Genomic DNA, 27947 nt, shown 5'->3' on the forward strand with positions numbered 1-27947 from the left:
TTTCAGCTCCATAAAGGTCAAAGGTTATTTTATCCTCTTCATAAGTTATCAACAGTTTTATTCTGCATCTGGTTGATTCTCCTGTCTGTAATGTTACACAACTGTGTGTGTGTGTGTGTGTGTGTGTGTGTGTGTTGGTATATGTGGTTTAGCAGGACATTTCATCAGAATACACGCAACACTAGCAGGACATTTTGAATTAACGGGACAGGGGCGGTGTCCTGCTAATTTTGACAAAAATCTAAAAGCGTAGAAAGGTTTCTATTGGTCCAATAACCCCAAAAATGCAAAAAAAACGAGATGTCCGTTTAATACACATAAACCAGTTTTTGTGTATAATTTGTGTATCGCCACAGTGCCCCCGGTGGCAACTCTGTGTAATAGCAGGACCTTATGAATATTCACACAAGCTCTTGTTCTGATTGGTTGTCTGCCGGAAGGTCCCGCTAATTACTACAGTGTCTTTCTAATTCACGTCGCTGTTTACACACATGAATTGTGTGTAAATTGCCAACTCTTACACTGGGGATGAGTTGGAAATATGATTACTCTGTGCTATAAAGACTGAATATTTTATAAAGGTTAGTTGGATGCCTAAACCCAACCTTTTGTCCAACCTTACATTGGACAAAAGGTGTATGTGGCACCTAAAAATATACAGAAATTAATATATATTTTTGATCAAATATTTTTTATTTAAAATATTATGAATAATACGTGTGTGGAATAAGTGTGTGGATTAAAATAAATATAAACCATAAGAGAGCCATTTTTTTCACCAAACTATTGCTAGCAGTTTGTTGATTCTGGTCTGCTCTGCATCCTCAGAACCAGAACCAAGCATTTTGAAGCAGAACTTAGCTTCAGTGCACCATAAATCTTGAATAAACTTACAGAAAACTGCAACACAGCTGAATTCCTTTAAATCAAGGCAACACCCCCCAACCCCCACCCCAAAAAAACACAACAATTTACAGTTGTTTCTAAATCTTAATCATTGGTACATGTTTCAATATAATTAATGTATATGATTTTAATTTTGATTTTACTTTGAATTTAATTTCTATGTTTTTCTTTTTTAAGGTAAATGTATGTTATTTTTATCACTTTTTAGTCCTTTGATGTAAAGCACTTTGAACTGCCTTGCAGCTGAAATGTGCTATACAAATAAAATTGACTTGACAGCAGTTTTCAGATCTTGCCCAATATTCTCCACTGAGTTTATGTCTAGACTTTGAATTTGCCATTCTAACACATAAATATGTTTTTATTTAAACCATTCCATTGTAGATCTGGCTTTATGTTTAGGGTAATTGTCCTGCTGGAAGGTGAACCTCTGCCCCAGCCTCAAGTCTTTTGCAGACTCCAGGTTCAGGAGTGTTCAGGTTTTCTTCCAAGATTTCCCTGTATTTGGCTCAATCCATCTTACAATCAACTCTAACAATCTTCCCTGTCCCTGAAGAAAAGAAGCACCCTCAGAGCATGATGCTGCCACCACCATTTTTGTCAGTGGGGAAGGTGTGTTCAGAGTTATGTGCAGTGTTTGTTCTCCACTACAAAGTGCTCTGCATTTTTCCCAGAAAGTTAAATTTTGGTCTTGTCTTATCGTTTTTGCTGTATCCCAATATGGCTTCTGGCAAACTGCAAATGGGACTTCTTATAGTTTTCTTTATACAATGGCTTTTCTATTGCCACTCTTCCATAAAACCACATTTTTGCAGTGCATGACTAATAGTTATACTATACTGCATTTCAGAAATATCTCTGCATTTCATCCAGAGCCACCATGAACCTCTTGGCTGTATCTCTGATCAGTGCTCTTCTTGTTCAGCCTGTAAGTTTAGGTGGATGGCCTTTTCTTGGTAGGTTCACAGCTGTGTGATTTGCTCTTTCCATTTCCAGATGATTCATGGAACAGTACTCTGTGAGATGGCCTAAGCCTGCTTTAAGCTTCTCCACAACTTTATCCCTGACCTGTCTGGTGTGTTCCGTGGACTTCGTGATGCTGTTTGTTCCCCAATATTCTCTTAGCCAACTGTTGAGGCAGTCATAGAGGAGTTGAATTTTTTTTACCATTTGCAGTCATCAGGCAACTTCTGAAGGCAATTGGCTGCATTCAGGGAAAGGGGGCTGAACACTTTTGCACACCGCACTTTTTAGCTTTTATTTGTAAAAACTGTTATGAATCATGTATAGTTTTGTTTCTACTTCACAAGTATATACCACTTTGTGTTTGTCTTTCCCATAAAATTCTGTGAAAATATAGTTCCAGTTGTGACAAAATATGGAAAAGTTCAAGGGCTATGGATACTTTAGAAAGCTACTGTACAAATAGTAAGGCAAGTCCAATGACAGAACCACAACCGCCACAACCAAGTACCCAGAATAGTGTGAAGAAACATCTGAAGGGAATATAACCTTGAACACACCTCGTTAAAATGGGAAATGCCACACAAAGTGGTAGAAAACGAACAAGCTAAGATCCTGTGGGCCTTCCATATACAGGAAGACAAAATGGGAAAAGCAAACCAACTGAACATGGTGATCATTGAGCAGCAGAGCAAAGCAGTTGTTATGATGTAGCTATCCTGAATGAACAGAAGGTACAGAAAAAAACTAGAGAAATACCAAAGGCTAAAAAACCGCATCATCCTCCTAGTTGACTTATTTTGGGCTGTCTAGTCCACAATACTAAATTTTGCTCTAGATGGGGTCTGGTGTCCACATGTTAGGCCATTATTTTATGACTTGGTGGTGGTGGAAGATTATAACACATTACAGGTTAGACTCAAGATGTTCAGTGTTTCTTTTGTTGTGTAAGTTTACAAAAGTTAGCAACTGCATATATTTACCATGGTGCTAAACATGGTGATTTAAAATGAATAAGTATTTTTCTGAGAAAAATGTTGTCCACATATCATGTAAAACGATAATTCTTTGTTTTTGGAATCATTAGGTCCCAATCAGCCCATAGATGAATTAATAATGCACTCCATGTGAGAGTTTGGGTCTTAGGACATTACAAAAAATGTGGAAGGTGAAAGCAACAGTAGTGCTTGTGGTCACTGAAACCCTTGGGGTAATGACCCCTAAACTGGAAGACTGGCTCAAACAAATACCTGGAGATAGATCAGACCTCTTGATACAGAGAAGCACACCTTTGGGAACTGCTAATATACTGTGAAGACCAAGGATCAATAAAGTATTTTTGAATTTGAAAGAAGGGATAACCAGTCATGGAGTAATACAGAATTAGAAATATAAAAATAAAAATCGTTTCTTTAAAAAATATTTAAAGTGCCAAAAATATCATGATTACTTATGTTACTGTTAGGACAAAAATTTAAAGATTGATATTTTGTTGTTATCTCAATGTCTCTACTCTGCATACATGCAGATTGTCTAGGTAGTCTAAATTGTCTATTGGCAGGTACATCAGCCAATCTTTTTCTGCAGGTGTTGTGTCTGCCATTAGACAACAGTTTTTGTTTTTATGATATAAAGTGTTTTGAACTGCCCTGCTGCTGAAATGTGCTATACAAATAAACATGATTAATTGATTGAACAGAAATGATTAAAGGAAGTGACAACATTGCTGGTGGGAGATACCATCTAACTGTTGCCTCTTAATTAAAGAAAAATGTATGATAAACTATTTAACTTTGAAATATTGAATGAAAGTTACAAAATATTACTCAAAATTTTCTTGTTCCTGAAAAAAATCAGACCTTGTGTGCTTCAGAAACAAAATGGAATTCTCCTTTTGTTGTACCCCTCCTCCTCTGTCAAAGTGGTACAATCCGTCAAGTCCAGGTGCAAGCCATTAGTATTAATTGAACTTGTTTCATTTGTTTTGCGTGGAGAAAGAGGTAAGACTCATACAGAATCTCTTAAGACATTTAAGTACATATAGTTTTGTAATTTTGCTGAATGTTGTAGGTTACTTGATGCTTGCATACATCAAAGCATTTGATTTGCAGCATTTTAGCTAGTAATTACAAACCATGTTAGTCAGTGTACCAGAGTTTAAAGGGAAGGTGGCTCACTCCAGAATTAGATAAAACTGTATTTGGTCATTTTCTGTATATCAGTGAGTGATATTATTTCACAGGCACAAATGATCCTAGGTAATAATCATTAGTATTAAGATAATGTTTTAATATTTGAAGATTTTGAGAATCTGTCAATAGAAAGTCAATTATGTAGTACTGTGTACTTCAGTACATTTTCACATACAATAACATCAAATCATATTGTGTACAGCAGGGGTGTCAAACTCAAGGTCTTAAGGGCTGGTGTCCAGCAACTTTTAGATGTGTTTCTGATGCCACATGGCTGGATAAAATGGGGTGGTCATCAACTTGATTGCACTGAGAAGCTAATTCAGTCATATACTTAAGGTGTTTTAGACCAGACAAACATCTAAAAGTTGCAGTACCCTGGCCCTCGAGGCCTGGAGTTTGACACCCCTGGTGTACAGTATCATGTTGTATTCTCTGATCTTTGCAGGAGATGTCAACAACAAGGTCTCAGAGAGCAAACATGATTCCAGTTATTGCTCCTTAGGTGAAGATAAAGAAGGATTTGATGTAAAATACCTCAATTCATTTAAAGGTGAGTTGTGACTATATTATGCAAAGGATTCCAGAGTTTATTACATGATCGTTTTTTTCTTTTGTTTTGCTTTTTCACTTTTAAACTATTTTTATACTGCACATTATTAGCATAGATCATGATCGATGATCATTATAATCAGAACATCTTTCTTATTCCGAAGGAGACAAGCAACTGCTCAAAATACAATAGAAGCTTATGTATATAAAATTTAAAAAAAAAAATTCCCTTCTCACCCTCCGCGGGTGGTCTCTTTCATCCTCTGAGCTCGGGTCCTCTACCAGAGGCCTGGGAGCTTGAGGGTTCTGCGCAGTATCTTGGCTGTGCCTAGAACTGCACATTTCTGGACTGAGATGTCTGATGTTGTTCTTGGGATCTGTTTGAGCCACTGCTCCAGTTTGGGGGTGACTGCCCCGAGGGCCCCGATGACCACTGGCACCACTGTGGTCTTCACCTTCCAGGTCTTTTCCAGTTCCTCTCTGAGGCCCTGGTATTTCTCCAGTTTCTCATGCTCCTTTTTCCTGATGTTGTAGTCACTTGGTATTGCTACATCCACCACAACGACTTTCCTCTGTTCTTTATCCACCGCTACAATGTCCGGTTGGTTCACCATTACCATCTTGTCTGTCTGGATCTGGAAGTCCCACAGGATCTTAGCTCGGTCATTCTCCACCACCTTTGGGGGTGTTCCACACTTCGATCTCGGGGCTTCCAGTCCATATTCTGAACAGATGTTTCTGTACACTATGCCCGCCACTTGGTTATGTCGTTCCATGTATGCTTTCCCTGCCAGCATCTTGCACCCTGCTGTTATGTGCTGGACTGTCTCAGAGGCCTCCTTGCACAACCTACACCTTGGGTCTTGTCTGGTGTGGTAGATCTGAGCCTCTATTGCCCTGGTGTTTAGGGCCTGTTCCTGGGCAGCCAGGATGAGGGCCTCTGTGCTGTCCTTGAGTCCAGCTTTTTCCAGCCATTGGTAGGATTTCCTGATATCAGCCACTTCAGTTATTTGTCGGTGGTACATCCCATGTAGGGGCTTGTCCTCCCATGATGGTTCCTCCAGCACCTCGTCCTCTGTTCCCCATTGCCTGAGACATTCGCTGAGCACATCGTCCGTTGAGGCTTTTTCCCTGATGTATTTATGGATCTTGGATGTTTCATCCTGGACAGTGGTTCTCACACTCACTAGTCCTCTGCCTCCTTCCTTACGGCTTGTGTACAGTCTCAGGGTGCTGGATTTGGGGTGGAACCCTCCATGCATGGTTAGTAGCTTCCGAGTCTTAACATCTGTGGCCTTCATCTCTTCCATTGGCCAGCTAATTATTCCGGCAGGGTATCTGATTACTGGTAAGGCACATATATCCATATTCCATATATATATCCATATATCCATATCCATGAAAACATATATATATATATATATATATATATATATATATATATATATATATATATATATATATATATATATCCTTCTCACCCTCCGTGGGTGGTCTCTTTCATCCTCTGAGCTCGGGTCCTCTACCAGAGGCCTGGGAGCTTGAGGGTTCTGTGCAGTATCTTGGCTGTGCCTAGAACTGGACATTTCTGGACTGAGCTGTCTGATGTTGTTCCTGGGATCTGTTTTAGCCACTGCTCCAGTTTGGGGGTGACTGCCCCGAGGGCCCCGATGACCACAGGCATCACTGTGGTCTTCACCTTCCAGGTCTTTTCCAGTTCCTCTCTGAGGCCCTGGTATTTCTCCAGTTTCTCATGCTCCTTTTTCCTCATGTTGTAGTCACTTGGTATTGCTACATCCACCACAACAACTTTCCTCTGTTCTTTATCCACCACCACAATGTCCGGTTGGTTCTCCATTACCATCTTGTCTATCTGGATCTGGAAGTCCCGCAAGATCTTAGCTCGGTCATTCTCCACCACCTTTGGGGGTGTTCCCCACTTTGATCTTGGGGCTTCCAGTCCATATTCTGCACAGATGTTCCTGTACACTATGCCCGCCACTTGGTTATGTCGTTCCATGTACGCTTTCCCTGCCAGCATCTTGCACCCTGCTGTTATGTCCTGGACTGTCTCAGGGGCCTCCTTGCACAACCTACACCTTGGGTCTTGTCTGGTGTGGTAGATCTGAACCTCTATTGCTCTGGTGTTTAGGGCCTGTTCCTGTGCAGCCAGGATGAGGGCCTCTGTGCTGTCCTTGAGTCCAGCTTTTTCCAGCCATTGGTAGGATTTCCTGATATCAGCCACTTCAGTTATTTGTCGGTGGTACATCCCATGTAGGGGCTTGTCCTCCCATGATGGTACCTCTATCACCTCGTCCTCTGTTCCCCATTGCCTGAGACATTCGCTGAGCACATCGTCTGTTGAGGCTTTGTCCTTGATGTATTTATGGATCTTGGATGTTTCATCCTGGACAGTGGCTCTCACACTTGCTAGTCCTCTGCCTCCTTCCTTACGGCTTGTGTACAGTCTCAGGGTGCTGGATTTGGGGTGGAACCCTCCATGCATGGTTAGTAGCTTCCAAGTCTTAATATTCGTGGTCTTTATCTCTTCCATTGGCCAGCTAATTATTCCAGCAGGGTATCTGATTACTGGTAAGGCATAGGTGTTTATTGCACGGATCTTGTTCTTGCCATTGAGCTGGCTTCTCAGGACTTGCCTTATTCATTGGAGGTATTTGACTGTGGCTCCTTTCCTTGTGACCTCATCGAGGTTGCCATTTGCTTGTGGTATTCCCAGGTACTTGTAACTGTCCTCAATAAATATATGGAGGACTGAGTTTTGAAATTACAAGTACAAAATAATGAATTGCATTCAGTTGACAAAAAATGTTTAAGTAACCACAGAAAGACATCCAATTAGATCAATTAACTGATTTTGAAAAATGTTAATTTCAATTGCTACTATTTGATATAATTGCATTGTTTAAAGTTTATCCTACTTATTATGTGTACCTACAGGTTGGGGTGTGTTCAAAAAGCAGATTTCCTTATTGAGTACAGAGAAGTCATAAGTAGAAAGGAACAAGAAAACCTACTGAAAGTTTACCATGATACACTCGAGGTTCTTATGTTTGATTTCAACTTCAATGGACAAAAGCTTTGGTATGCGACTGTTTCAAGGTTGTTGTGGTTTTATTTTACATCTAAATACAGTGATGTAAACATTTTCAGCTTCATCAGTAAAAGTAGTTTTAGTTGGTAGAGGAATATTCTTCTGACATGCAAACACCAAATATGCAAAATCCTTTCCCTTGCATGGTATAATAATTCTTATTTTCATACTTAATATTTTAGTGTTGATGTTGCCAGAGAGGATGGATGATTGGGGAGGCTGGTAAATGATCAGATGAACCCAAACAGCAAAATGAAAGTTAAAAGAGTGGATGGAAGACCTCATCTGTTTATTTGCACTCAAATATATTGGTCCAGGGGAAGAAATCACTTATAATTATGGTGATTTTGACTGGCCATGGAGAAGAAAGGTGCTTATAAGTGTGAAAATACTATCAAAAATCATTCAAGTAGCACTGAAGACATATTTGAAGGATATGTCAAGTTGTAGTACAGGGTTTCATTATAGTTGAAAACAAGAAGTGGACAGGCACATACAGTAGGTGGACTTCATTTTTCTATTGAGAAGTATGGACTCATTCAGTGTACATCCCTTCATTTCAGATTTCCAAAGATGAACTGTCAGGTTGGTGATGTGGACACATGCGGATCCTGTTCAACCAACCCTCCAGAGGTAATTTTGGTCTCCAATGACCAACTTACTCTCTAAAATAAAGTAATTGAAATGATATTAAGTATTGTTCAAACACACATGTGTTGTGTAATATTAGATATGTTAGCTGCATAAAAAGGGAGGACTGCGTTTTGAAATTACAAGTATAGAAGAATGAAAATTACATTTAGAAGCGCACATACACACAGGTCCTGTGTAATACTCAAAATGTAAGGTGCAGGAATAAGGAGGACTGAGTTTTGAAATTACAAGTACAGAAGAATGAAAGTTACATTGAGAAGCACGCATACACACAGGTTCTGTGTAATACTCAAAATGTAAGGTGCAGGAATAGGGAGGACTGTTTTCTATATTGGGAACAAACATTTAGTGAGTGTTCTTTACATTTCAGATTTCCAAAGATGAACTGTGTCAGGCTGGTGACATGGATGCATGTGGATTCTGTTCAACCAACCCTCCTGAGGTAATTTTGGTCTCCAATGACCAACTTATTCTCTAAATTAAAGTAATTGAAATGATATTACGTAGAGTACAAACACATAGGTGTGTAGTACTAGATTTGTTGGCTGCATAAAAAGGGAGGACTGAGTTTTCAAATTACAAGTATAGAAGAATGAAAATTACATTCAGAAGTGCACATTTTGGTCTCCAACGACCAACTTTTTCTCTCAAATAAAGTAATTGAAATGATATGAAGTACTGTTCAAACACACATGTGTTGTGTAATCCTACATATGTTGGCTGCATAAAAGTGGAGGACTGGCTTTTGAAATTACAAGTATAGAAGACTGAAAGTTACATTGAGAAGCGCACATACACACTGGTCCTGTGTAATACTCAAAATGTAAGGTGCAGGAATAAGGAGGACTGAGTTTTGAAATTACAAGTACAGAAGAATGAAAGTTACATTGAGAAGCACGCATACACACAGGTCCTGTGTAATACTCAAAATGTAATGTGCAGGAATAGGGAGGACTGAGTTTTGAAATTACAAGTACAGCAGAATGAAAGTTACATTGAGAAGCATGCATACACACAGGTCCTGTGTAATACTCAAAATGTAAGGTGCAGGAATAGGGAGGACTGAGTTTTGAAATTACAAGTACAGAAGAATGAAAGTTACATTGAGAAGCACGCATACACACAGGTCCTGTGTAATACTCAATATGTAAGCTGCAGGAATAGGGAGGACTGCTTTCTACATTGGGAACAAACTCACATTTAGTGAGTGTTCTTTACATTTCAGATTTCAACCAACCCTCCAGAGGTAATTTTGGTCTCCAACGACCAACTTATTTTCTAAGATAAAGTCTTTGAAATTATATTGAGTACCAGTGGTCCCCAACCTTTTTATCACCGCGGACCGGTCAAGACTTGGCAATTTTTCTGAGGCTCGGGTTCTTTTTTTACCCTTAATTTCCCCTTACAGCAATCTTAGAACGTTGCTCACGATAATTGTAACTGTTCATCCTGCCATCTGTGGCATGATTGCATCCAGTCGTTGGAACATTGGGACTGCTCTGATCTAAAATCAGGCATATTCTAGCAACTTGTAGGGTTTTTACTTGATTGGGAGCTAGAACTCAACCTGTTGAACTTGACAGGTAGCCAATCAGAAAGCGCGGTGACGTAGCTCATGGAGGGGAATCCCAAAGAGCTGAGCAGACATGCACAAATGAGTCCGGTGGACATCGAAGATATGTGGAAATGGCATGAATGTTTATTCAGCATTTCGTACAAAGAATATCCATAGAAATGATGAGGAGTGGAGTTGGAGCAAAATTGCTACCACAGTTGATAAACCCGGTAACTTTTCAGCTATCCATTAAATTAACGTGACATTATTTTGTACTAAAGCCTGCTCACATGGCAAGATTTGCTCCTGTTATGTGGCTGGACACACGAACCTGTTGTACTTTTATCAGCTCTGTGGTCACAGAAATTTGGAAAATCGTCTGAATCCTAAAATCATGCCGTGTGAACCAGACTTAAGACTTACAAGCTCTATTTCTCTCGTCTCGATAACTGCCATAATGCTCTCAGACTCTGGTCGCTCTGGCAACGTTCACACATCCCTTCAAAATAAGATTTGAATACGCCACAAAAACGAACATTTATTTTCATGAAAATTTTAACTCACAACTACAAATTAATGGGAGTCCTGAGCTTGTTTCTCTGCAATGAGATGATCCCACCTGGGAAACGATGACACCCAATGCAGAGGGTGCTTGGTGTGTAATGGCAAAGCAGTTTGAAGCTTCATTGCCTCATTAGTAAGCCAGTGCATATTATGCAGAGTGGGCTTGGAACATGGGAGTCACCTACAGGTTCAGGATAAATCCACTCTCCTATCTCTGGTCTTTCTCCGCTTTTCCAAAGAAACTTTCCAAAGACATCGCTTTCTTACTCATTGTGGGCTCAATGTTACCGCACAAGACGTAACCGAGAGAATCCAGTTAAAGGGTTTTCAAAATAATGGATCCTCCAGACTCAGACAATACGTAACATGTAAATATTTTTCTTGTGCGACCCAGTACCAATTGGTCCACAGACTCGTACTAGTCCGCGGTCCTGTGGTTGGGGATGACTGTTAAGTTCGTTTCAAACACACAGGTCTTGTGTAATACTTGATATGTAAGCCACATAAAAAGGGAGGACTGAGTTTTGAAATTACATGTACAAAAGAATGAAAGTTACATTTAGAAGCGCTCATACACACAGGTCCTGTGTAATACTCAAAATGTAAGAGGAAGGAATAAGGAGGACTACGTTTTGAAATTACAAGTACAGAAGAATGAAAGTTGCATAAAGAAGCGCTCATACACACAGGTCCTGTGTAATACTCAAAATGCAAGGGGCAGGAATAGGGAGGACTGTTTTCTAAATTGGGAACAAACTCATATTCAGTAAGTGTTCTTTACATTTCAGATTTCCAAAGATGAACCGTGTCAGGTTGGTGACGTGAATTCATGCGGATCCTGTTCAACCAACCCTCATGAGGTAATTTTGGTCTCCAACGACCAACTTATTTTCTAAAATAGAGTTTTTGATATGATATTAAGTACTGTTCAAACACACAAGTCTTGTGTAACACTTGATATGTAAGCTGCATAAAAGGGGGGAACTGAGGTTTGAAATTACACATTTAAAAGAATGAAAGCTACATTTAGAAGCGCACATACACACAGGTCCTGTGTAATACTCAAAATGTAAGGTGCAGGAATAAGGAGGACTGAGTTTTGAAATTACTAGTACAGAAGAATGAAAGGTACATTGAGAAGCATGCATACAAACAGGTCTTGTGTAATGCTCATCAGGTATGTTGCAGAAATTTCAAAAACTGAGTTTTGAAATTACAGGTAGAAAAGAATGAAAATTACTTTTAGAAGCGCACATACACACAAGTCCTGTGTAATACTCAAAATGTAAGGTGCAGGAATAGGGAGGACTGAGTATTGAAATTACAAGTAAAGAAGAATGAAAGTCACATTTAGGAGTGCACATACACACAGGTCTTTTGTAATGCTCATCATGTAAGTTGCAGAAATTTGGAAAACTGAGTTTTGACATTACTAGTAGAAAAGATAGAAAATTACACTTAGAAACGCACATACACACAGGTCCTGTGTAATACTCAAAATGTAAGGTGTAGAAATAGGGAGGACTGTTTTCTACATTTTCAACAAACTCACATTTATTGAGTGTTCTTTACATTTCAAATTTCCAAAGATGAACTGTGTCAGGTTGGTGACATGGATGTATGCAGATCCTGTTCAACCAACCCTCCAGAGGTAATTTTGCTCTCCAACAACCAACTTAGATTCTTATATAAAGTCACTAAAATAATATGAAGTACTCTTCAAACACACAGGTCTTGTATAATACTTATCATGTAAGATGTAGAAATGTGGAAGACTGAGTTTTGAAATTAGAGGTAGAAAAGAATGAAAGTTAAATTTAGATGCACACAGACACATGGATCCTGTGTAATACTCAACTTGACAGGTTCATACATTAGGTAGACATTGTTTATTTTATATATTTTTTAGAAACAATCATTCAGTATTCATATACTGATATAAATTTGTTATAAAAGAATTACTGATTACACTTTAAAAATTAGGTACCTTCATGTTATTAAAGGTAAGTTTAAACAGTAATGATTTCTTAGTTAATGTCAAGTTGTCATAACAAAGACATTTTGAATAATGTCAACTTTGTATTAAAAGTGTCATAATTTACCGAATGACGCTTTATGACAACAGTCATAAATATTCATGAAGGCTTATTCATGTTCATGACATGTGTTGTCATGTTTATGACAGTGTCATGACAGTCTTATTCACCCCCCTTCAAATAAAGTGTTACCGAAATATTCTTGCTGAAATGCTTTCAATGTATACAAAATATGTTTTTAATCAACAGGTCTGTCCAGAACAAAGTTCAAGTGAGGTGACATCATCAGAAGAGGAGTATGTTCCTGATTCCGTAGATGATTCAGACATCTCATGGGATGACAGATGCACTGCACAGAAATATGGACCAGTTATAGTCCATATTTCCATGTTTGGACTTCTTAATGCACATAAATTGTATGTTTTTTGTATGTGTATGCTGTGGTCCTGATAAATAAAATTGGCCCTGATAATTACTGTTGGTGTCATGGGCGGAGCCAAGCACCTCATTATCTTTTGTCCTTTTAATACAGCATTGCATCAGGTTCTCATATTTTGAGTTCTGATGTGTGTATCTAAATTTTTAAGTGAGATCTATGTTGTGTAGCTCAAACAAGATTTTTGACAACTTACTACGTCTTTCTAGCATAAGTGGAAAGGGGTGTCCGTTTAATGTTGCAAAAAACTGGTTTGAAAAAATTGTCCTGCTAATACATATAAACCCGTATAGGTGTGTCAGTGTGTGTGTGTGTGTGTGTGTGTCTGTGTGTGTGTGTGTGTCAGTGTGTGTGTGTGTCTGGTGTGTGTGTGTACTTGTTTTACCTGCCGCGTGGGGACTTCAGCCTGACTCTGTGCATACACGTGGGGACCTGATGACACGTGGGGACCAAATTTGAGGTCCCCACCGGCACAACCCCATTTTCAAGTAGAAAATGGTGTATAAACATGCCTGGTGAAGTTTTCCAGGAAGTCCCCACGAATTCCATTCCAAGACAAAATGTGTGTGTGTGTATAAGGGAACCGCCCCTAGTGGTCACACAGATTATTGCAGTCCCCATTAGGCTAGGTGTTCCGGAACAGTGCGTCACCATCTGCTCACTCTCTAGCTCCCTCTATTGGTCGGTCAGAGGTTTTGCAATTTATCGGTGAAATTAAACTTTAACTGTAAAAATGTAATATTTTTAACTTATTTTTTTACATTGTGGGATTAATGGAGTATTTTTCATTTAATTTATTTTATTGCAATTTAAAGTGAAGTTTACCAGTATTTACTTTTTTATTTAATTTATTGCAATAAATTAAATAAAATTTATTACAATAAATAATAATAAATTTATTGTAATAAATAAATTTATTATTTATTATTATAAATATTAAATAAGCAGCTTAGCTCAAAGCTGCGCTCTTAGCTTTGAGAAGCTAAGCGCACACACACTATTGAAACTCAAGTTAACTGGCAAATAGTAAAGAGCTGAAATTTGGTACATCGGTAGGACCCACTGAAACAAGAAAAAAAGCCTTTTGGAGGAAATGTTGCCATTTTGGGTCAAATTTTTTGGCATTTTTGACTTTTCATACATGTCGAACTTCAACAAACTCCTACAGATTCTGAGCTATCTTCAAATTTGGTCAATATGACATTAAGGCAGTGGTTCTTAACGTGAGTTCATTCGAACCCCAGGGGTTTGATCAGTCGGTCTCAGGGGTTCAGTGGAGCCTCTGCCGCACTGATTGAAGAAGCTCCACTTCTCAGCATGAATTTGAACTTGTGTCTTTTCTTACTTCAGCAAAGCTCACAGTTTTTACCAAATTCTGTACCAAATTCTTTTCGGGGTTGCTACTGCCTCTAGTGGCATGGGGGTGGTAACATAATTACTCAGTCAGCCTCCTGCAGTGATTAACAGGCAGAAGCAGCTGTTGGAGCTGATCTGATTATTGGGTGAAGGAGTGAGGAGTGAAATTGTTTTTGTACCGCAAATTAACGTTTTATTTTAAGTCAACTCAGAGATTATTTTTTGTTATTTTTATAAGCAAAAGAAACTCCTTTGAAACAGGAAAAGTCTCCCCAAGTGCTTTTTATTGTTTTTGAATGAGTCGAAAACCTCCTCCTGAGGGACTACTCTGGTATTTTTGTTTTCTGGACCTTTGTGATGCAAGAGTGGCCATAACAAGTACAAAAACCTTCACCGACGACTTGAAGAAAAGCACAAAGTTGTGGGATCCAGCCGATCACTCACAGAAGAACAAAGAAAGCAGCCAGCGGGCAGTGAGTAAAATCAGCTGATTGAGTTTATGAATGAAAGTGCAGCTGCGCTGCAGAGAAACAATCAATCGCCACAGAAAGCAAAGTTGTGGATTTTGGAAAAGAATTGCAACAAAAAAGGATGTTTATGGATGAACTTATTTGAAAGTGAAGGGATTGTGTGATCATTAACAATGTCTGACCCTGACACTCCGCCTGCGTCTCAGGACATATTAAAGGTGTGCGTTCTTTCGCGCAGAGGCAGATTGGGAGCCTGCACTAGAAGGATTACATTACTAAATCAGAATACTGCAAAGTCTTTATTTATTATTAATTTTTCATTCTCTTAAGAATGTAGAGCTAATTATTTGATCTAAACAAGACCTTAAAGTGGATCCAGTTTCTCTCGATGGTCAACCTGTTGAAATTGTGGCAAATTTTAAATACCTTGGGTCGTTCCTGGACAGTCAGCTCAACTGAAAACACTGACTATATTTTGAAGAACTGTTATCAGAGACTCTACCTTTGAAGAAGACTTAGTGATCTTGGGGTGACCCAAATAGACTCTAATTGGGTCACCCCCTATGTCTTGAATTTTGAAAAAAATAATTTTGTTTATCACTACATAAGGGTTCAGCGAGTGCGCATATGAATTTGATGGATTTGGTACCTCAAAAAAGATTAAGAACCACTGCATTAAGGTGTTGGGGAGTAATGATTATCAATTTTTTTTTTGTTTTTGTGGATGTTAAAGGGGCATGGCCAGGCCTTAACTTTGAGCTTCATACCATAAATTTGGAAAATCTATAACTTTCTTAAAGAAAGACTGATTTATACCAAACAATGAGTGATCCATGTGGTATGCCAAATGATACTATTTGGTCATATGATGACATAAATGCACACCCTATCAGAACAAGAAGTCTGTTTTTTTCCTTTGAAAGTTCCATTTCTGACTCCCTTGATCTAATCAAGATGATACTGAGGCAGATACCAGAAAAATTGGTCTTACTTGCTTTAAAGCTCAACAAGTTTACACTGGAAGGTGACTTCCCCATGCCCACACAATATAGCAAGCCATTGCCATTCATTTGGCTCTAAATTCCACATATTTCAGCCAAGCAGCACCAAAGTCACTAGGGAGAATGGACATGTCTGGCACATTCCGCATCATGGCGTTTACCATAAGCGAAAGAACATACTGAGGGTGGTGTTTGACTGCACATCCTCATTTCAAGGAACCTCTCTGAACAAGAAACATCTCCAAGGTCCTGATTTAACAAACACCCTGATTGGGGTACTGTTAAGGTTTCGCCAAGAAGCAATCACTGTTATGGCAGACATTGAGGCAATGTTTTATCAAGTTTATGTTGATGAAAAGGACAGGGACTTTCTGAGGTTTCTGTGGTGGCCAGAAGGGGACATTAGTAAACCTCTTGAGGTTTACAGGATAAAATTTCACCTCTTTGGTTCAGTATCACTGCTGCCGACAACCAGAAACATTATTCTGATGAGGTTATCAAAACCATTAAAAGTAACTTATGTAGATTGTTTGCCTCTGATCAGTGGCAACAGAGAACCCTCCAGGACCCTACTGAGGGTGTAGAGCTGGTCCAGTGTTCCACGACCAGGACGAAAACCACACTGCTCTTCCTGAATCCGTGGTTCGACTATCCGACGGACCCTCCTCTCCAGAACCCCTGAATAGACCTTACCAGGGAGGCTTAAGAGTGTGACCCCTCTGTAATTGGAGCACACCCTCCAGTCCCCCTTTTTGAACAGGGGGACCACCACCCCAGTCTGCCAATCCAGGGGAACTGCCCCCGATGTCCATGCGATATTGCAGAGACGCGTGAGCCAACACAACCCTACAACATCCAGAGCCTTAAGGAACTCCGGGCGGATCTCATCCACCCCCGGGGCCCTGCCACCGAGGAGCTTTTTGACCACCTCGGCGACCTCGTCCCCAGAGATTGGAGAGCCCGACCCAGAGTCCCCAGGCTCAGCTTCCTCAACAGAAGGCATGTTGGTGGGATTGAGGAGGTCTTCGAAGTATTCCGCCCAACGGCCCACGGCCCGAGTTGATGGGACGGGGTCAGCAGCACACCGCCCCCACTATAAACAGTGTTGGTGCTGCACTGCTTCCCCCTCCTGAGACGCCGGATGGTGGACCAGAATCGCCTCGAAGCCGTACGGAAGTCTTTCTCCATGGCCTCTCCAAACTCCTCCCATGCCCAAGTTTTTGCCTCAGCGACCACCTGAGCCACATGCCACTTCACCCGCCAGTACCCATCAGCTGCTTCTGGAGTCCCACAGGCCAAAAAGGCCCGATAGGACTCCTTGACAGCATCGCTCACCGAAGGCGTCCACCAACGGGTTCGAGGGTTGCCGCTGCGACAGGCACCAACAACCTTTGCGGCCACAGCTCCGATAAGCCGCCTCGGCAATTGAGGCACGGAACATGGTCCACTCAGACTCAATGTCCCCTACCTCCCCCGGAACGTGTTCGAAGTTCTGCCAGAGATGAGAGTTAAAGCTCCGTCTCACAGGGGACTCCGCCAGACGTTCCCAGCAGACCCTCACTACACGTTTGGGCCTGCCAGATCTGACCGGCTTCCTCCCCCACCACCGGAGCCAACTCACCACCAGGTAGTGGTCAGTGGACAGCTCCGCACCTCTCTTCACCCGAGTGTCCAAGACATACGGCCGCAGATCCGATGAAACGACGACAAAATCGATCATCCAACCTGCGGCCTAGGGTGTCCTGGTGCCAAGTGCACATATGGACACCCTTATGCTTTAACATGGTGTTCATGATGGACAATCCGTGACGAGCACAGAAGTCCAATAACAGAACACCACTCAAGTTCAGATTGGGGGGGCCGTTCCTCCCAACCACGCCCCTCCAGGTCTCACCGTCATTGCCCACGTGAGCGTTGAAGTCCCCCAGCAGAACAAGGGAGTCCCCAGGAGGGGCACTCTCCAGTACCCCCTCTAAGGACTCCAAGAAGGGTGGGTAATCTGAACTGTTGTTCGGCCCATAAGCACATACAACAGTCAGAACTCTTACCCCCACCCGTAGGCGGAAGGAGGCTACCCTTTCGAGTAACCTCTCAGCTACTTCAAGCTGAGAGGTTCTACCCAGAACCTCTCAGCCTCGCACACTGGCACCTGTTCCTTCCCCACCAGAGAAGTGACGTTCCACGTCCCAAGAGCCAGCTTCTGCAGCCGAGGATCAGACCGCCAGGGTCCCCTCCTTCGGCCGCCGCCCATTACACATTGTACCCGACCCCTTTGGCCCCTCCGACAGGTGGTGAGCCCATTGGAAGGGGGACCCACGTCTCCTCTTCGGGCTGAGCCCGGCCGGGCTCCGTGGGTAAAAGCCCGGCCACCAGGCGCTCGCCATTGTGCCCCACCTCCAGTTGTATTGTACCTCTATTGTTGTATATTTATTTATTTATTTATGTATGTATTTATTTGTTTTGCTTAGACCCTCCTCCTGCAGTGATTAACAGGCAGAAGCAGCTGTTGGGGCTGATCTGATTGTTGGGTGAAGGAGTGAGGAGTGAAACAGAGTTTTTGTACCGCAAATTAACGTTTTATTTGAAGTCAACTCGGAGATTATTTTTTGTTATTTTTATAAGTAAAAGAAACTCCTTTGACACAGGAAAAGTCTCCGTGAGTGCTTTTTATTGTTTTTGAGTGAGTCAAAAACCTTCTCCTGAAGGACTACTCTGGCATTTTTGTTTTCTGGACCTTTGTGATGGAAGAGTGGCCATAACACAGAGAGAATACCCTCCATGGATAAAGGAGTTGGAAACTAAAATAAAAAAGGGTCACACTAGAGGTGGTGGCTTGGTGCAGCTACTTCAAGCTCAATACCCAGAAGACAGTGGAGTTAATGATGGACTTAGGAAAGTCACAGACCCATCATCCCCTCTCAGAGTCCTTTCTATCTCCAATTTGGACTCATTCTGCTTCCTGGACATCACCATCATCCAGGACTTCAAGTGGGAGCCAACCATCAGCTCCTTTATCATAAAGGCCCAGAACAAGTTGTTCTAGCTATGGCAGCTGAGAGAACTCAAACTGCCAATTGAGTGTTGGTGCAGTTTAACACAGCCATCATCAAGTCCGTCCTCACCACCTCTGTCACTGGGTACAATGGAACCACAACCAAGGACAAACCTAGATTACAACACATCATGCATACTGATGAAAAGGTGATTGGGTGCAACCTCCAACATTTACATGACCTGTACTTCAGGGATGTAGGTCGTGCAGGTTGGATTGCAACTAACACTTCTCAAGAACAGCTTCTTTACCTCAGCCATTAGACTGTTAACAATAGATAATTGAATGTTGCATAACACTGCCACTTTATCTACCTGCTATTCTGCACATGCATACATATTTTTACTTTTTAGTCATATTTTGCATCAATATATCAAAGCAATTTCCTAACACATGACCCTGTATACTAGCAATAGCAATAAAAGTGATTCTGATTCTTCATGCGACAAGTCTGACGTTCTATCAAACAGTTCTAGGAATGGGGTACTGTTCTATCCCATTGTGTGCTAGGGGAATGGTATGACTGAAAGAAACAGGAATCTTAATAAAATGGTAAACATAGCAGTTCTATGTCTGGAAATTGAATTAAAACTAATTGAATAATTCCTAAAGAGAAAGTATTTCACTCCATGTTCATTAGTCAAGTCAAACAGGTCATGTTTAGGCCTGCTTAGTAGAAATGACAGTATTAGGTGCATTAAGTGCAGAAGCTTTCTGCTGAACACAATCCTTTATTTGCTCTTTGTTTTATGTAAAGGTTATGCAGTGTTGTCCATCATTTTAAGTGACTTACCCATACAAAATTTAACAGAAATAAAAATCTTATCCACATATTTATCCACATGTAGTATAATAATAGTAATATATAGTAGTATAATAATAGTATAATAGTATAATCTTATCCACATATTTATCCACATATAGTTTTCCTTATCTACAATAGGCCTCCACCCAATTTCTCTGTAATGGCTGCCATCTCACACACATCCTGAAATTTGACGTCCCCACCTCACCCATGCCCATCCCCCCTCAACATTCCCTCCATGGCCTGGAGGGAAACATGCTGAACTATAAAGTATAGCATGTTTGAACTTTTTAAGGAAAATGCTTGGTTGACAATAAAGAATGGTGGGAGAAGAGAAATAAAGAATCCGCATGCAACTCAAGCAGGTTGACTGGCTCACATTTCCTCATATAGTTTTTCTTATGTACTATAGCCATCTACCCAGTTTCTCTGTAATGGCTGCCATCTCACACACTTCCTGAGATTTGACGTCCCCATCTCACCCATGCCCATCCCCCCTCAACATGCTTGGTTGAAGATAAAGAATGGTTGGAGAATAAAAAAAATCAGTATGCTAATCAAACAGGTTGACCACCTCACATTTCTTCACTTTCTTTCAACTTTCCTAATTTATATATTTATTTTTCCACATCCTGTTTTTCTGATATGCTATAGCCTCTATCCCCAGTCTCTCTGTAATGGCTGCCATCTCACACACTTCCTGAGATTTGACGTCCCCACCTCACCCATGCCCATCCCCCTCAACATGCTTGGTTGAAGATAAAGAACGGTGGGAAAATAACAAAATCAGTATGCTAATCAAACAAGTTGACTGGCTCACATTTCTTCAGTCACTTTCTTTCAACTTTCCTAATTTATATATTTATTTTTCCACATCTTGTTTTTCTGATATGCTATAGCCTCTATCCCCAGTCTCTCTGTAATGGCTGCCATCTCACACACTTCCTGAGATTTGACGTCCCCACCTCACCCATGCCCATCCCCCCTCAACATTCCTCCATAACTTGCTCTCAAACTTTGCAGAATTGACTGGTGTTGAACCTACAAAATTTCCATTACAAAGAATAATTTTGTCTCCTGAAGCATTACTGTGGGAGATAATAAAATGTAACTTATTAATTTCATAGTTTTAAAACTTAATTGATGGCGCGGGAAAGTTGTGACGCCAAAGTTAAGGTGTCATTAGTTATTAACACAGGGCTGGGCCGTCAACCTCAGCTCAATGCTTTTTGCAACCAAGCAGAAACTCCGGCGTGTGCCGGAGGAAAAATCAAGCGCTCCTTTTTGACTACTGCACACCGAAGGAGGGGATTCATGCTAACACATCCGAGGAATGAGGAGCGACATATGACGAGGAATGAGCTAAAAAAATGGTAAGATTATAGTTATCTTAATGGACTCCTAGTTTTTATCCATTATATCACTCGGTCAGATATACTTTTAAATGCTGTTTAAACGTGTTGATCTGTAAAAACTGTTTCAATTGTGCTTCACTTGGATGGCTAGCTTACATTAGCCTAGTACAGCTAATAAGAAACATGCATGTTTTATTTTCAATTTATTGATGTGCAGTCTTACAAGAAAAATAAAAGTGATAACCTAAAAAATATGTTATTAAAATATGACTGCTCAAAAAATAACTCAAATGCAAAATATAAAAAGCTAAGTTAGCAAATTGCAAACCTCATAAAGCAGAAATAATGAAATATGCACTATTTTCAGTCACCCTGCTTGTGTGATTGAAGAGGGTTTTTGCTTTTTTGCATGTGTTTTGAATGGAGAGACGATAGACATGAGGATCTAAAACACGAGGCTGAAGTAAATGGATACCTTGTGGGTAAAGGTTGATTCTGCTGGGAGGGGGGCCTTCAGGGCACATTACACCAGACTACATTCTCTTTAGAATAATAAAGGTTGGGATAATTGGGGAAGAGCTGTGAATTAGAAACTAACTTCAGCATCATAACTTTAGTTGAGGGGAAGAGAGTGAATCTGCTTTGTTAAAATGAATTTCAGGGCTTTGACACATTTATAATCATTGAATGTTTGGGGGGGGGGGTTTTCCAGGAAAATCCCAACCAGAGATGCAGATCCAGTGATGGGAGTGACGGCTGTTCCAGTTTAAAAGGTGAATTATCTCAGGGAAAGATGCATTAGCCCACAGTGTTTTTCCCACTTTTAAATTGTTTTTGCATAACTGTTTCAGCTAAATTAATGTAACCTGTGCATAACCGCACAGGTAAGAGAAGGGAGGTGTGCAGGGGCGGATCTAGCAAAATATTTATGGGGTGACAAGAGGAGGGCAGGGATTTTTTCAGGGGTGGCAGCATATGCCAGTATCTAAGTATGAATCTAGATAGAGATGTGCCAATACCGTGATCGGCGATCACCGATCATACACTTTTTCACGGAAATCGGCCGATTATGATCGATGGCCGATTGATCGGCACACCTCTAATAGATAGATATGTCTCACTCTCACATTTGGCTTACACAGACCTAACATTGGACTTAATCTGTTTTTAACTTGCATTGTTTCAAAATGAGCTTCATGTAGCACTGAGGATTAAATAAAATTTCTTAATATAGTATAGTTAATTATTTTTATGTATTTCATACTGCTACTAATTGATTTGTATTACTGGATTGGACTAATCGCTTTGTGACTCATTGTGTCCAGAAAATCATTGTGTCCAGAAAATAATTTTATCCCAATGCAGGACAAGCAGAAATCTGTCAAAAAACAAAAACATGGGGTGGCAACTGCCTCCCCATGCCACCCCAGTAGATCTGCCCCTGGAGGTGTGAAAGAGGATTTACCTGATTTTAATTGCCTAGATTAGAAGAAGCTAACACAATATCAGTTAATGTTTGATTTAAGAGTACACAGTCAGGTTTTTCTTAAACAAAGAAAAGGCTCAACACATCTTTCCTGCAGTTATTTTATTTCAAATGCCAGTTGTTTCTAAATATCCAAAGAAATAAAGATTTGTGTTGTCATCTCTGACAGCGGGAGATGTTTTGGTAGGACCCAGTTCAACTGCTTTCCTTTATACATTCATCTGTTATTGACTTCTTATAGCTTTGCTAATTTTATTTAGTAACAGTCTAGTTGTTCCTTTAGTTGTTCTTCTAGTTGGGGAAATCATATTTTATTTATCACTGCAGGAGGGTTCAGTGAATGCGCATATGAAACTGGTGGGTTTGGTACCTCAAAAAAGGTTAAGAACCACTGTCTTGCATATAAATGTCAAATAATTTAAAGCCTTTTAATTTATGTATGCTGAAACCATTATGTCAAATTTAGCAGCAATGATAATCTCAATAAACAAATGGTGGTCTGTGTTAAAATATTAGCTTTTATGGGGCCCCTGAAGCTCTGGGGGCCCAATGGAGCTGCTGACTTAATTTGGATTTAACAGAAGTGGACAGAATTGATATTCATTTTAATTGTATTTTTTGATTAGTTGTTTTTAAGACTAGTTGTGGGTTTATATAGCAGTTCAATGATGATGTTTTCCCATAACATAATTACCCAGTGATATTTTTACTTTTATTGTCAACTTAACATCTTTTAATACAAAAAACACGGTGGACCACCTGGGCACCCGACCACCGGGCTTAGCAAGTTTTCTGGGGGAAACCCTGCATGTTGAAGTATAAAATCAATGTGCATAGTTTGTGTCATTTAACCTACAGTTAATAGGTCAGATTAGGTGAAAATGGATATCATAGTCCAAATGTAATTTGCTGCGGTCAGTACCTAACTCCTGTGTGGGTGTCTGATTTTTAACTGTCAAATTTGGACACAGCAGAATATTAGCTTTTGGTGTATTTGTGACAGATCTGGGTGGATCACTTCATGGTTAGTATTAAATATATAAGTAAGGCTTTTGCTTTATTTGTCCTCCCACCCCCTCTGTTAAGTGCTGTGTTTTCATATTATGCACCATGAAATGCAGAATCTCCAGTGTAATCTGATGGAGCCTGTACACTTTTGATGCTGTTAATATGTGACATATTTGGGATTTCTAAATACCTTCATGAAGTTGAAGTTGACTCTGTAGCTCTGTATTAAGTTGTAACAGCTAATTTAGGCATTTTACTGTTAAACTTGTCAATTTTTAGGAGTTGAAACAGTCATCCGATGAGAGCGACGATACCGTCATCCTTGGTCCAACACCAGCTGAAGTACGGGACATGAGCGTGCCTGAGCTCACAAGAACTGATTGTAAGTTTATCTATAAATATCATAGTATCACACTTTTTTTTAACTGATGATTGTAGATGTTTTGATGTTTATGCTTGTTTCTGTATTTATCATCAGAAATAATTTCCCAGAGAACAAAAAGTCATGGGAATAGAAATTATTTTCACAGGCGTCTAAGAAAAATGCAATGAACATTCAGGTTAACATCGGTAGGCCTAACAGCAGCCAATCAGAGTGGAAAAAATATTATTATTTTGTGCCATTTTCTAGTTGTTAAATATTCCACAAAATGAGGAGATAAAAGATGAACAACATGCCAGTTTAAACTTTGGACTATTTGCAAACCAACTGAACTCTGCAGCATTAAAACATGGATAGAACTGTAACTACATTAATCATAGCTCTTCTTCTGTTCAGTGTTTGTCAGTTTCTTGTGGTGCAGCTCTGTGCTGCCTTCAGGAGAATGGGACATCAGAGCATCATCCATAAAATTTCACCCAAATGGCATTTACTGTGCAAACCAGAGCTTTTAGTGGAAAAACAAAAGTTCCTTTTAATGCCACACAAATATGAGACAGAAATATGGATTATTTCTTTATATAGACCTGTCTATTGATTATAGATTAATAGTTTTACTGAACAGAAATTACAAAGAACAAATCTGGTTCTTCATCAAATCCTAATGAGTCAAACTGAAAGTGTCATGGAGTCACTGAACACCACCATGACATTAACACTGACATGAAAAATAATATTGAAGAAATAAATATATCAAATATAATTAAAAACATAAATAAGTGATAAGTTATTTACTGTTATGGTCTGTAAGATATATTTATTCTCAATATTAGATATGGTCTCAGCAAACCCATGGCACTTCAACAATATTATTTTACCTTTTATCTGGAAATAGTGTCTGTTTATTCTTGCCATACAGTCCTCTGTATTAATTATTGCTCGAAAGGCCTTGCCATACCAGTTTATTCCTCTGTATTTACTTTAGTTTCTTAGTTTATTCTTGCATTTTGTTCTTCATTCATTTCCATTTAGTTTCCTTTGATTAGTATTGTCCTCTCTTGGTTTATTGCTATGTCCACTTTAGTTTCTTTTCTGTTTCTAGATTTATTTTATCATTTATTGATGCTCAGTAATCTTCACTCATCACCTGCTGCGCTGCCTAATCATCATGTTTCACATCATGTGTTCATTTTTCACTGTTCAGCGTCGGATTCTGTTTTTATGCCATAATTCACATCTCTGCCAGCATGCCTAGGTGGGCCCCATGTGGGGAAAAGGAGGGCAGACCATGTGGGTTTGTCCGCGGGTTCCATGATGGCCCCACATGGGTTTGCCCATGTAGGGCCACAGCCCACATGGGCCATACATGGGCAAACCCATGTGGGCCACCACCATATAGGGCATGTAGGGCCCATGTGGGCTGTGGCCCTACATGGGCCCTACATGGGCAAACCCATGCCGGGCCATTGTGGAACCCGCAGACAAACCCATATGGGACCCATATATCAGCCCTCCTTTCCCCCACATGGGGCCCACCTAGGCATGCTGGCAGGGTACCTGCTGATGCTTTTTTAAGGACTGGTGAGATTAATGTTTTCACTCATTACTAGTTGTCAGCTTCATCAGTGGCAACTATTACAGCTGACAACTGACCCTTTAATATTAAATACTTTACTACAGCTGTGATTGAAAAATGTTTTTGTGATAGCTTTATAACTTGCCCTGTCACACAGACTGAAACCTTTTTTCATTGAAGAACACTTATGTGCCCCTAATTATTTTTCAGGCCCACCACAAAAGAAGAGACTCAAGTGGAGCCAAGAAGAAATTCAGGCGGTGGAGAAAACGCTCATGGACTGTATTGAATCTGGAAAGGTTCCTGAGAAAGCCCAGTGTACAGTCATGGCCAAAAGTTTTGAGAATGACACAAATATTATATTTTCACATTAACTGTTGCCCTCTGGTTTTCATGTGTCAGATGTTTTCATCACATACAGAAATACAATTGCAATCATATTATGAGTAACAAAAGCTTTTACTGACAGAATGAGTTAATGCAGCAAGTTAGTATTTGCAGTGTTGACCCCTCTTCTTCAGAACCTCTGCAATTCTCCCTGGCATGCTCTCAATCAACTTCTGGACTAAATCCTGACTGATAGCAGTCCATTCTTGCACAATCAATGCTTGCATTTTGTCAGAATTGCTAGGTTTTTGTTTGTCCACCCATCTCTTGATGATTGACCACAAGTTTTCAATGGGATTAAGATCTGGGGAGTTTCCAGGCCATGGACCCAAAATCAAATATTGCTGTTAAGCTGATCACTCTTTATAACATTCTGGAGTACATGCAAATTGCCATTATAAAAACTGAAGCAGTAGACTTTGTAAAAATTAACATTTGAATCATTCTCAAAACTTTTGGCCATGACTGTATGAAGTGCATTGAAACCTCACCAGTGGCCCTCAAGGACAGGACATGGCAAGGGGTTAAATTCTATGTGAAAAATCGCATAGATGCGTTAAAACGAGAGACTTTCAAAAGAAGGTAAGCGTTGACTTTTTTGGTATCTGGATCTGTTTGAAGTTTCTGCCAGTTTTGAAGTTCTGAGACAGCTGCAGTCAAGTTTTGTAATCCAAGTATGTATGCATACTTTCATAGAAGAGGAAGTGTGTATGTTAATGTTTATGGATGCAAATCAATGAATCCATTTCATATATGTATATCCATGTTGAATTGTACTACGTATATCTGGAAATTGTGTAATAAAATGGTTCACATACAACCTGAAAATGCAGTCCAATATTGATGGTTGGCTTTAAGCAGGTTACCAGGAACTTAAAATAACATTAAACAAAAACAAATCTAATATAATGCAGTTTATTGACTTAAAACAACTAGGATTGCTCATATTTAACAAACTGTGTTCACAAAAATTACACAGTGCCACCTGGTGGTAGTTGGTGAAGGACAAGTCCCCACGTGCACCCAAAACCTGACAGATTTTTGATTTTCTAAACTTTATAAATTTTTATGTTAAAGATGATATTTCATGTTCCAATGTCCCTAAAAAAAATCCAAACCTAAAATGGAGTCTTTAGCTCATTTAGAAAGTTGAGTCCCCACGCGTAACCACCTAGTCACTCGCTAAAAATGGTCCTCACGTTTCACCTAATACAAGTATGTGTGTGTCAGTGTGTGTGTCAGTGTGTGTGTGTCTGGTGTGTGTGTGTCAGTGTGTGTGTGTCTGGTGTGTGTGTGTGTCAGTGTGTGTCAGTGTGTGTGTGTCAGTGTGCCTGGTGTGTGTGTGTCAGTGTGTGCATGTGTGTGTGTGTGTCAGTGTGTGTCAGTGTGTGTGTGTGTCTGTGTGTGTGTGTGTGTGTGTGTGTCAGTGTGTGTCAGTGTGTGTGTGTCAGTGTGCCTGGTGTGTGTGTCAGTGTGTGCATGTGTGTGTGTGTGTGTGTCTGGTGTGTGTGTGTGTCAGTGTGTGCATGTGTGTGTGTGTGACCTGTCCGTCGGCGCTGAAGCCCAGGCAGGCGATGCCGTGTGTGTGTCCGTCCCTCAGCAGGCTGACTGTCTGCACGGTGAACGAGTCCCACACACACACATAGGGATCCCTGCCCACCTGGCCTGTGGCCACCAGGAGGCGCTCTGGGTGCAGCGCCAGGCTGAAACACAGAACGTTTAAATAAACGGTGAATTTAATAAATAAAGGTTAATCCGTCTCAAACTGGAATAACATGATGACAAATGTGTGAAAAGATTTTCTTTATAAAAGTCACAAACTTTAAATGTTTTGATTAGTTCGATGAAATCGACTGAAACCCCGGCAGGCCGACGGTCAGAGGAGGAATCATGATGTGGGACCGGATCAGCAGAACTTTTCCTGATCCGTTTGATCAGAAGAGTTTCTGTTTCGCTTCAGATAAAAACCTGGAGATGATCCGATTCAAACCCCGACCTTCAGCTCGGACCTGAAGGTCATCTGGAAACAAGCTGCTGGTTCAGATGAAGATACGCTCCTCTTCATCACATCAACAACCAATCAGATCAGCTCATTTCCTGTC

General features: G+C 40.3%; 2 long non-coding RNA genes across 4 annotated transcripts; both read left to right on the top strand.

Annotated features, from left to right (window-relative positions):
* Nucleotides 1-8305: 8305 nt before the first annotated feature.
* Nucleotides 8306-13037, top strand: LOC148155403 (uncharacterized). 3 transcript variants are annotated; one of them, XR_015765498.1, is made up of 3 exons: nt 8306-8358; nt 8750-8821; nt 11287-12308. It is a non-coding gene; the product is annotated as an uncharacterized LOC148155403 (long non-coding RNA). The 3 variants fall into 3 exon arrangements; XR_015765497.1 differs by lacking the exon at nt 8306-8358 and adding an exon at nt 12784-13037 and having other exon boundaries at nt 8368-8821; nt 11287-11358; XR_015765496.1 differs by lacking the exon at nt 8306-8358 and having other exon boundaries at nt 8368-8821.
* Nucleotides 13038-13346: 309 nt separating this feature from the next.
* LOC148155404 (uncharacterized) lies at nt 13347-26673 on the top strand. The gene is made up of 4 exons (XR_015765495.1): nt 13347-21027; nt 21722-21782; nt 23783-23885; nt 25669-26673. It is a non-coding gene; the product is annotated as an uncharacterized LOC148155404 (long non-coding RNA).
* Nucleotides 26674-27947: the final 1274 nt, after the last annotated feature.

Source organism: Poecilia mexicana, unplaced genomic scaffold (genome assembly GCF_051168715.1).
Source record: "Poecilia mexicana isolate PSO_F unplaced genomic scaffold, ASM5116871v1 scaffold_15, whole genome shotgun sequence".
NCBI lineage: Eukaryota > Metazoa > Chordata > Actinopteri > Cyprinodontiformes > Poeciliidae > Poecilia > Poecilia mexicana.